The sequence below is a fragment of the Haliotis asinina genome, chromosome 3 (assembly GCF_037392515.1).
Source record: "Haliotis asinina isolate JCU_RB_2024 chromosome 3, JCU_Hal_asi_v2, whole genome shotgun sequence".
NCBI lineage: Eukaryota > Metazoa > Mollusca > Gastropoda > Lepetellida > Haliotidae > Haliotis > Haliotis asinina.
This window is the reverse complement of record NC_090282.1, coordinates 45,060,669-45,072,545: the sequence shown is the minus strand read 5'-3', so window position 1 is coordinate 45,072,545 and position 11,877 is coordinate 45,060,669.

Sequence of the window (11,877 nt, the reverse complement as noted above, 5' to 3'; positions counted from 1 at the left end):
TCTCTCGGCTTTTCGTGGCTTTTCGAGGTCGACCTTGGTCTAATCAAAATCTAAACATCTACAGTACAAAATCTGAACACGTTGGGGATAAATAAGCGTTAAGGGAAACTGACAGGGTGTCTCGAATTACGAGCTGTAGTGTTGCATGTACCCACGCACGAACACACACGCACGCACGAACACACGCACACACACACACACACACACACACACACACACACACGTACATGCAACGTACCATAAGAATTCACACATAGATAAACCTGTAGCATTTGATGTGAAAAACGAATTAGCCGATATTCCGCACGAATTAAGTTTTGAAACAAGCTGCCAGTGTTCACCAAATCCCGAGTGAAGTTATCAAGACGAGTGGACTGGGCTTACACACTGTAGCGGTGGTGCCTGTCGGTATCTTTTGTAACTCAGTAACATTTAGAAATCTATGTGTTTTCAACGTTCAATATGATGAGTGCACAAGCAGTAACTGAAATATTCAGATGGACACGGCAAACCTTTAAGTGTACACCCATCTGCGGGAGAAAAGCAAATGTACTTTTATTAGCTATATCCAAAGGACAGACTGAAATGAGCCATAAAACAGTAGTTCACTGTTCACTTCCGTCCAGTATTAAACGAAAGAAAAACATTTCTCCACATTTCTGCACAGTACATCTGGGGTTCTTTTTACTATATATGGACTGTAGACGCAAATTGCAAGTACTTTTATTTCCAAGTCCGAGTTAAACTACAGTAACATGAAATGTGTCATAAGAATTCCCGCCGGTGGTTCCGTTGGGCAACACAACACAGCCTGCAGTAGAGTAGAAAAAGAATTTAATTCTGCGTTAACCCTGAAACAACAGAGTGGCGTTAGTCACTATTTACGAAACTGAAGACATATTTGTAGTTTCCAATATTTAGCAACCGGAAGAGATTTGTCGATTTGTTTTTCAAGGCTACCGAGCAAAGTATGCAGGCAAAGTTTAAATTGCTCCAATCTGATCTCATTCCTTGACGTCAGGTAGGCACAGATTGTTTACTAACATGTGTGAAATTAGTCTTTCTTATCTGAAATCGATATAGTTGTTCCGTAATTGCAACCAATAAAATACAAGGTCGAGCGACGTGGATGATACCATGATGCCTGTATATCCTACCAACTGGAGAATGATTCACCAGTCTGACGAAAGCCCTTGTCGTCTGCACGTGATTCATGGCAGAACACGTGAATATTGTCACTGTTGTACAGCTACGTTTTTGACAACCATCCTGTTTTCATATGGCTGATTTACATCGATGACATCGCTGGATGTCACACAAGGCGTGTTTTATCTCCAACACTATGATCCTGTCACAACGCTTCTTGGCATATTGGACGTACTGGGGACACTTTAGGACGTCGTGTACGTCAAGGTTTTTCCTGAATCAATCACCTTGGCTATACGCTAGCCTACTCTCTTTACCAGCTGGTACTTTTGGTTAGTTTGATTCAAGGATGGGGCATAAATATGTGGAAACACATCCACTGGCTGGCTATCCCCACAACTTCCCAGTGTTCGGTTTACCTAATTTTACTCCACTAAAACATTCTTGAAATCATTGAAGTGAAACTGAACTTGACGTTATTCTTATCATATTCTACTAAGCTACATATTATTTTCAAACTTCAGTGCGATGCATTTCAATTGGCTGCCAGAGTGCTAAGGAACATACCATCGACAACAAGAAAACAAGATGTTGTGGCATTGTCCACATGTATGCTTTCTTAAGAAGCGAAGATAAAATACCTAGGGATTAGTTGTCAACAGAACTGACTCATGCTAAACATTATGACGGCAACACAAGTATTCCGTTGTTTATGTCGTGTCGCACGCAACCTGTTCATATTCAGCTGACAGGTGTCACGGGTATCTTCCCAGGTGTTCCATGTGTCTGATCCTGGGCCCCGTTCCTCAAAGCGGACATAACACCAAGACTGTCGAAGGTCCACGTTAAAGTTTGAGAGTTACGATAATCTTAGCTCTACGATCGCTGAAGCGATCCAATGAAGCAGACCAGCGCTACTAGACTTTCGACAGTCATAGAGCCTCGTTCGATTTGTGAAACGGGGTCCCAGGCTTTTCACTTCTTACTGTGATGTAGCTGGTGTTCAATTACTCCTTAAACCCTGTATGTACCTGTGCTTCTATTGGCGCATCTGGAGCAGTCGGCTATGCAGAGTTGCCTATCACAGTCTTGCCAGCATCCGATGATGAAGGTATACACATGTTAAAGCAACATTAACCAACCCGCGGAGAACGTTTGCAATGGGGCTTGTTTTTTATAAACAGTTAATGTTATGAGACAGTATACATGTATATCTCACATTCTGCATTCTAGGATTACATGTTATGGGGTATTTTATGCGAAACGTGTTGTGTCTTCAGTCATGCCTGGCTGACAACAGACTGTACATGTATGTTAGTTGTTGACAACACAACGTGAACACAACAGACGTCTTGAGTTTCACAAACAATGCAAGTCTGTGCTGAGTGACCCACTCTACATTTACATACTGAACACACTGGAAACATAAGAAATGCAATTTGATCAAAGCAAACTGTTGGTTTACGATCCTTCACTGCAGATCAATGGGAGCCGTTGTACGCATGGGTTACCCGACAGCAAAAACATCGTCTTCAATGAAAGAAGACATTTACTGCAGACACAAATATGTGTTCACTTGTGCATGTGTTAGTCATAACGGAGACCTTTGAGGAATGCTACTGTGCACGTTGATTGCTTGCATGTAAGAAATTGGAATTAATTCTTCTATTAAATATGGATAAAATATTATCACAGATATATCCAGGTTTTCGGAAATGACTGTCCATATTTCATATCAATGGTATGAAGACTAAGACTGAGAGTGTCTGTAGGTCCTGGAGTCTCTGCCTACTCTCATGCTCAGAGATTTGGAGCGATTAACTATTGACGTTTTTTAGATCTAACCGAACGTTAGATAGGATAGGCAACCTAGCGGAGACTTGATGCAGTATATATTGTCTGTCACACAACCTTTCCATAACCATTGAACTACATCAGTGATCGAGACAACTCCAAATATGGTTGCTCGAAATGAGGAGACAGAATTGGATGACACGGCCAAGCTTGGTTAACGTGACCCAGAAAAATGGACCAAACCACTGGTCGATATTAGAAACAGTACCCACGCTGTCAATGTCAACGAACCTGACAGCCCCAGCCATTTTGTCGTAGCTCAGGAACATGGAGCCGTTTCACAAAGTTATATTAGCACTTCGACTGTCGTAAGTAAGTCTGTGGTACAGCATAGGGGTTACGATCATCTTAGTGCAACCATCTTTGTGAAATAGGACCCAGCACGGGCTGATCCGGGCGATTTGTAAGCCTGGACCCCACTGTGGTTGTTCGACAGAAGTCGATAATCGTCTGCCGATATACAGAGGAATGGCTTGTCTGGGTGCATCTGCCTCAGGGTTACCGGACTATGAACACCGGCTATTGTATTCATGATATATAGGCATTCACAGCCTTTATACAAATACAAAAAAGTAAAAGATTTAGCATTGGAAATGTGACTAATTGACAGCACCCGGCACTTAAAACACCTGACAATATTTCTACTTCTCCAACAACCGTTTGACTAGGTCCTGTTTTACCTTAATGAAATTGTAAACATTTTCTAGGTGTGATACACAGCCAGTGACGACAAATAAACAACTACGCCGCTGGAGACGTGACTGTCTTGGCTTCAGATGGTCGCCTATGTGACAAAATGCTGAAGTGACAGTGGCCGTCCCGTTACACAGGAAACTATTCCAGTGCTGGCTCGGCGGTTTATCTCTTACATAGTATGACTCCTGTAGAAGTAAATACTGGGGGAGAGGGAACACAGTGACATTGAGACAAAATAACATTACACACACAGACGTGCAGCATTCCTCTGAGAAAGCTTCAGCCAATCCACAGACGGAGAAAAAGATGATTCTCATTAACAGGTGTTAAGCAGTATACCAATAAGTACACAACATACTAAGCCTGACACGGACTTGAAGAACAACGTCGAAACAATAAGCTGAAACCAATCATTAATTTCACATGTGTCTTTATCCTTAAATATACTTGTACAACACTATTTCTGTAGTTTAAATGCCTCGGTAAATTTGGCTAATATTACATGCTTAAACATCCCCACTGCATAGGATCTTAAGTCAATAAACAGGTAGGAGCAGGTAATTATCGTTGCTGCATGCATGCAATGAAGTTCAAAGTAACACGCTGCAAATGTCACAAATTTCCTAGGTTTGTCATAGACGCCCCTCACAATCACCATAAAAATACACACAAAAAAAAAAACTAACATCAGCTGATACAATTATCCTCGCTAAAGCGCCGATTGAAATAACCCCAAACTATTAGACATATTGTTTAGAAGAAAAAGATATAATTAATGAAGATTTTTATGGATATCAACTTCTTTATTATGGGGACACAACGTTTCCGAGTTAATGCTTACTCCTTCATCAGGTGAATGAGAATGGGGTACAGAGCTATATTTATATGTACAGGTAAACAATAACAAAGTATTAAGAAGAATGAGTTAACATTCATTAGTGTTTACACAGTCCACCCGTGTACATCCTTTATCATCATCCCTATCATGTACATCATCCTTAATCCTCATCCAATCAATTGTATGTCATCACCATTAGCCTCCTTAATCCCCAATCATGTACATCGTCCTTAATCATGTACATCGTCCCCATGTGTGTTATGTAAACATAATCTTACCATTGGCTTCCATCATTGTTATCATAACTGTCGGCTCCCTATCAGTGCTTGTTTATATTGGCTTCCACCTTTTGTTAACTCATTCTACTTGTTACTTTGTTATTGTTTACCTGTACATATAAATATAGCTCTGTACCCCATTCTCATTCACCTGATGAAGGAGTAAGCATTAACTCGGAAACGTTGTGTCCCCATAATAAAGAAGTTGATATCCATAAAAATCTTCATTCTTATGTATTTCACTTCTAAATGCCCTTAAAAAACTTGAAAAAGATATTGTTTTTGATGAACATTTGATCCCAATGTGATCATACTGACGAACAACTTTCGTCGGTGTTGATGTGAAATTGGGCATAAACGTCCCGGATGCTACTTGGGGTCAAGTCTTTCCACAAGCCAATTATGAATGTGTATCATTATGAATGAGATTATTGGTGTATCTGGACCTTGATGTACGAGATTATGACCTCTCTGGACCATGATGTATCAGATTACCATTACAGTGGTTAGAGATTGTTGGTGTATTTGAACCTTGATGAACCAGATTGTTGGTGTATTTGAACCTTGATGAACCAGATTGTTGGTGTATTTGAACCTTGATGAACCAGATTGTTGGTGCATTTGAACCTTGATGAACCAGATTGTTGGTTGTTTCAAAGGCATTTAGAAGTTGGAGGAATCAAACTAAAAGTGCTTTATCCAAATTTTGAACTGATGCTTTGCGTTCTTTTAACCTGATAGCCAGTGGTCGACCAGTTTCACCAATATATGTCTCTTTACAATTGCATTGGGTCTGGTAGATGCATCCTGCTGGATTGTTGCTTTTAGGTGTTGTTGGCCCTCGTCCATTAGCTGATAGTAGCGTTTTCAGGTTGGTGTCGCTACGGAAGGTGACGTCTATTCCTGTTGTTTTCTTGATGAGACGGCTGATGCCAGGACATTAGTTAGGAACGCCAATGGCTTAAAAAAACGAAAGCTCCTAGAAGCCACTGCAATCAAGCGGAACAATCCCTCAATCAACAGAGATGGAGGTGTTTACTTACCCAATGCATGGAGCCACCTTATCCTCAGTGACTAATCCTTATCCAAACATCTTTACCTGTAACTCGTTAACCTAATCAACAAAAGCCTGCACACCAATCAGTTGAAGCCTGTACATAAGTTGAAGCCTGTACATCAATTAATAGAAACCTGTATATCTTGTTACCCATTGTTATCGGTCTACTGTTATGTGTATATATACTACAACCCTTTAGTTTTACCCTCACCTCACCTGAAGAAGAGACTAGAATCTGTCTCGAAACGTTGTGACCTTGTATAATAAAGAAGTTGAACCATAAAGCACTCTTAGTCAGATTGTTGGTGTATTTGAACCTTGAAGAACCAGATTGTTGGTGTATTTGAACCCTGAAGAACCAGATTGTTGGTGTATTTGAACCTTGATGATCCAGATTGTTGGTGTATTTGAACCTTGATGAACCAGATTGTTGGTGTATTTGAAACTTGATGAACCAGATTGTTGGTGTATTTGATCCTTGATGAGCCAGATACTTGGAGTATATGATTCATGATGTAGACTGGTGGTCTGGACCATGAATTCCAGACTGTTAGTGTATTTGAACCAGTGTGTGTGTTAACCATGATACCCAGATTGTTGGTGTGTTTGAACCAAGACACCCAGGATGTTGGTGTTTGTGAACCATGATACCCAGATTGTTTGTGTGTGTGAACAATCATACACAGATTATTCGTGTGTGTGAACCACAATACCCAGATTATTGGTGTGGGTGAACCATGATACCCAGGTCTTTGGTGTGTATGAACCATGATACCCAGATTATTGGTGTGTGTGAATAATGATATCCAGATTATTGGTGTGTGTTGACCACAATACCCAGATTATTGGTGTGGGTGAACCATGATACCCAGGTCTTTGGTGTGTATGAACCATGATACCCAGATTATTGGTGTGTGTGAATAATGATATCCAGATTATTGGTGTGTGTTGACCATGATACCCAGATTATTGGTATGGGTGAACCATGATACCCAGGTCTTTGGTGTGTATGGACCATGATACCCAGATTATTGGTGTGTGTGAATAATGATATCCAGATTATTGGTGTGTGTTGACCACAATACCCAGATTATTGGTGTGGGTGAACCATGATACCCAGGTCTTTGGTGTGTATGAACCATGATACCCAGATTATTGGTGTGTGTGAATAATGATATCCAGATTGTTGGTGTGTGTGAACCATGATATCCAGATTGTTGGTGTGTGTGAACCATGATATCCAGATTGTTGGTGTGTGTGAACCATGATATACAAGATTATAATCAGTATGGACCATAAAGAATCATACTATGATCTCCCTGGAACATGATGTATTAGATTATGATCTCTCTGGACTATGATATACCATGTTATGATCACTCAGGATCATGATGATCAGATTATGATCTCTTTGGACTGTGATGTGCTAGGTTATGATTTTTCTGGATCATTTTGTACCAGATTATGATCTTCCTGGATCATGATGCATCAGATTCTTGTTCTATCTGGACTTTGATGTACGAGACTGTTGTTAAATGTGAACTTAATAATTGTATTTTGAAAAGCATATCGTTATTGATTATAGAGTTCTAGCACACAAAGATCTACCACATCTGATAAAGCAACAAACTCATGGTAGAAAGAACTGGCACATCATAATGTGGTCTATGTCTCCAGCACCAAGGTACATGACCTGAAACCGCGTCAAGGCACACCCCTGTTGCTAGAATATGTGTGGCACACTTTGTCACCTTTGTTTGGAATGTCAATATATTGCACATCATCAGACGTCACCACTTATTACGTCAATATTTGGCAGCATCAAGCCTTGTTGAGCTAGTGGGCAGATGCAACCCATCCCTTGTATGTCATCCAGTAGATCAGGAACACAAGACGACACATGATGTAAAGGCAGTTACCATGAGACAACCATCAAAAACTATCCAGTCATTTTCACTGTGACTTGGTACATAATTAAGAGGAACTGCAAACCTTATATGTCACCAATTTATTTACAACTAATCTGTTTTCTCTGACCTTCACTTAGAGAATCTGTCCAATGTCGGGTGTAGTTATACAGAAAACAAAATTCTTTGCTTCACCAACCTCTGCCAGCCTGACATTTGATTGATGACTGACTACAGGCGACAGACTACCTACCTACAAGGACATCACATTGCTCCTACAGGGGTCAGACAGGGAGTATTACATGTCTCCAGCACAAGTCACAGTAACACTATACTGTCACAAGGCAGCTAATTTCATGGTTGTACTTTCTATGTATCCCTGTTGTTGTTATTGTATGTAAAATGATGAAACAAATGTTCACCCCAAAAACTGTGTGCCCCTTCACAATAGTTACATGTGATCTTTGTACCGTTGCACAATTGTTGCAACACAATGTGATCCTTGTACCATAGCACAATTGTTGCAACACAATGTAATCACTGTACCATGGTACAATATGTTCGACAACATGTGATCTTTGTACCATGGCACAATTGTTACAACACAAATGTGATCCTTGTACCATGGTACAATTGTTGCAAAGCAATGTGATCACTGTACCATGGCACAACTGTTATCCTTGTACCATGGTACAATTATTGCAACACAAATGTAATCCTTGTACCATAGCACAATTGTTGCAAAACAAATGTGATCCTTGTACCATGGCACAATTGTTGCAAAACAATGTGATCTTTGTACCATGGCACAACTGTTGCAACACAATGTGACCCTTGTACCATGGTACAATTGTTGCAACACAATGTTGCAGCTACAACACAACATGACATGTATTACAGATATTTCCTCTGTTGCAGTCCACTCAGCTTCACATGGTGAAGTATGGCCAAGACATACTGGAAGCTGATTGTACCACATAGCACAAAATAGATCATTAATACCACACATAGTGATACTTTTTTCACAGATACTTTTGAAGATATATTATGAAGTGCCCAAAACAAACAACAGAAATAAACCCTCTATCTTTACATGACAGCCATCAGAAACATGACACACATTTAGTGGCATCAACTATTCACATCAAGCACACACTGGGGAATCAAACTAGAGCAAAACTGTAAGCTGATAACATCTACCTAGTGCAGTTCCAAGAAAATAATACATTTATATGGTGTCACAGAAACAATATCGTTTTCAGTCATCCCTTGTCACATCTGACATATCAGTCATGATACGGCTAAAATATTGCCAATATCACTTAAAACTGTCACTCATTCACTCTGATAATGTAAATCAATAAAATAATGCTTGATAATAATAAGATACTTATTAATGTGAAAAATGCAGCCCTATCTGAAGTGCATTAATAAGTCTTGCATTATTATACTGTCCTTTGCACTCATATTGTCATTTGGGTCACAAAAGCCTAGTGAACAAAGACAAATAATTGATTCACAAATTCCTTTACTGACTTTGAGACACTGACATTATATTATGTGGAAAATGCATTCCAGGACTGAAAGATTGAGCACTAATCACTTAAAGGGGCACTGATGCGGAGCCAATAATGCTTCTCGCCAACGGTCTAATTACGAAAGCAGACCGCAAATTGGTCAGCGCCCACTCCTTCGACCGTGACGGACAAAGGAACTGGGCTCCTGTCCATATTAGCAAAATTTCTTCACCCAAAAGAGTCAGGAGGCCGGATGCCCATCACATGCCATTTGTTTAAAAATATCCATGGTATTCCTTGTCTGATCGTAACCATATATCCCAGCAGTGTAGTTCTTTTCGGATGCTTGGATGGTATACTTACTGATCCAATTTGATCCTATTTCTGTGTTTTTAACCTCGATATTTAATCATGTTACATGAAAATATGATGTCTACAGGCACGTAGCAAGCCATTTGTTTCAGTACGGAAGATTGCAAAGCTTTATATTTAGGTAGTTTTGAGTGTTGGTTGAGCTGTGATAGCAAATAGCATACGTAAATTTTGGTAGCTGTGGTAGCTACAATGGTTTATTATTTATGATAATAAAACACACAGTTGATTTATTTGAATTCGTAAACAAAAAACGATGACCTTGGCTTTGGTAGAGAAATCTGAAAATTGTCTTACGTAAAAAACACCTTATTTCACTTATTTACCAAAGTACACAGCAAATGCCGGTGTGTATTCCTTATGTAACGAAATTCCGTCGGTATCCTCAAAACAGTTTCGGCCCATAACTGCTTTCAGACTGCATGCGACACAGAGATTACATCTTCCTTGCTGTAACTCGCGTCTGATGGTGTAAACCTACACGTGTTATTTGTCATCATTCTCTTGATGGTCAATTCATGAATTTATAAGAGGTATAATTAGTAGCAACACCACTCGGTTACTCAACAAAGGTTCCCATTTGGCATTTCTCCTGTCTGGAGTAAATACTCAACATTATAAATTAAGGTCTGTAATGGCAAATTTATTGTATGTTATGTAATATGTGCATGTAAGTGATGCAAGAGGGTTTATCAGCTGAGTTACAAAAACAAACATCGATCAAAGGATTAACCGATAACACACTGATTGATTAGTTACTTTTATCTTCTAGCGGATTTGTCAAAAGGCAGTGTGTGTAGATGACTACACCCTGTCGTAAAGTGTGAGTGCAAAAACAACATCCTCCCTTCAAAGAATTAACCACCCTTGCGTTGATTGATTGATTGCTCAATATTGGTCAATTAAATTACTTAGAATAGTGGACATCATACAATTAGTTGCCAGGTGTGCTATCTTGGGAGACCAATGAGAGGTTTATCTAGTTTTCACCAACGAAAGACGTGAAACGATGTGTTACTTTTTCGCAAATGAGACAGTTGTAAGACACGAGACACAGAGCAGGATTATTTACCAGCTGCAGATGAATGGAATACGATTTCTTTTACGTGGATATTGATGGATACATTCCTGAACAAGGTAGTAGCCTGACACTGTTGCTATAAAATTAGTCTGTTTTACATTCATTATTTGCATTTTGTTTTAATTTATTTGTTGTAGCATTCAGCAGAATCTGTATGACAGAAAACACACACTATATCGCATATGTGTGTGAGATAGGATCCACATTAGCAATCTATACAATGTATAAATGTTGTTGTTATGTTAGAAATTTACTATGAGTATAAACAAATCGTGTGTTCTTTTATTAATTTTCAGAATCATACAAATATGACAATAAACTAATTAGGGTTATGAGACAAAATATAGAGACGTACATTGGCTTCGTTATTTTTCCGTCCTAATAGTTTTTTACCATTTCTACCACTGGCAGATGATTAACCTTCAAAGTGTTTCATTTGTTTTCATAATACATTTGTAATGAAGTACAAATGACTTCACCTCAGTTGATCTGTCTATAATTAAACTATCAATTGCGCTTACGGACTGCGCAGCAGAGGTCACGAACCAGTCACGAATTCTGGGATATCATCCGGGTACTCACGGGAAAAAAACAATAACAAAAGTTTACACCAGTCCACGGAAATTGCTCCGCATCAGTGCCCCTTTAAGTTGAGTTACTAGTACTCTTTGAACAACTACTTTCTCCTATGCTAAACTCCAACTCTTTGCTTCGAAGTGCATGTGTGTTCATGTTGAATAGTGTACTTTGCTATTTTTGCTCTGGTTTCTGGAGAATAATGGTTGTTGTTTGCTTCATTTTGATGCCACGTCTGCAGTGAGTGAGTGAGTTGAGTTTTACGCCGCACTTAGCAATTGATCTGCGCAAATGGGAACCGATGACATGTGTCAACCGAGTCAGCGAGCCTGACCATCCGATCCCATTAGTCGCCTCTTACGACAAGCTGAGTCTCCCTAAATGGCAAGCATTGGTTGCTGAAGGCCTATTCTACCCCGCACCTTCACGGGTCCACGTCTGGAGATTACATGATCTTCTGAAAAGCAGGTGAGGTTGTAATAACATTATTTGCTGCCTCTAAACGAGCAGACTTTTCCCGGAGTATCTGCAGTAGCCAGATCAGGAAGAGCGACA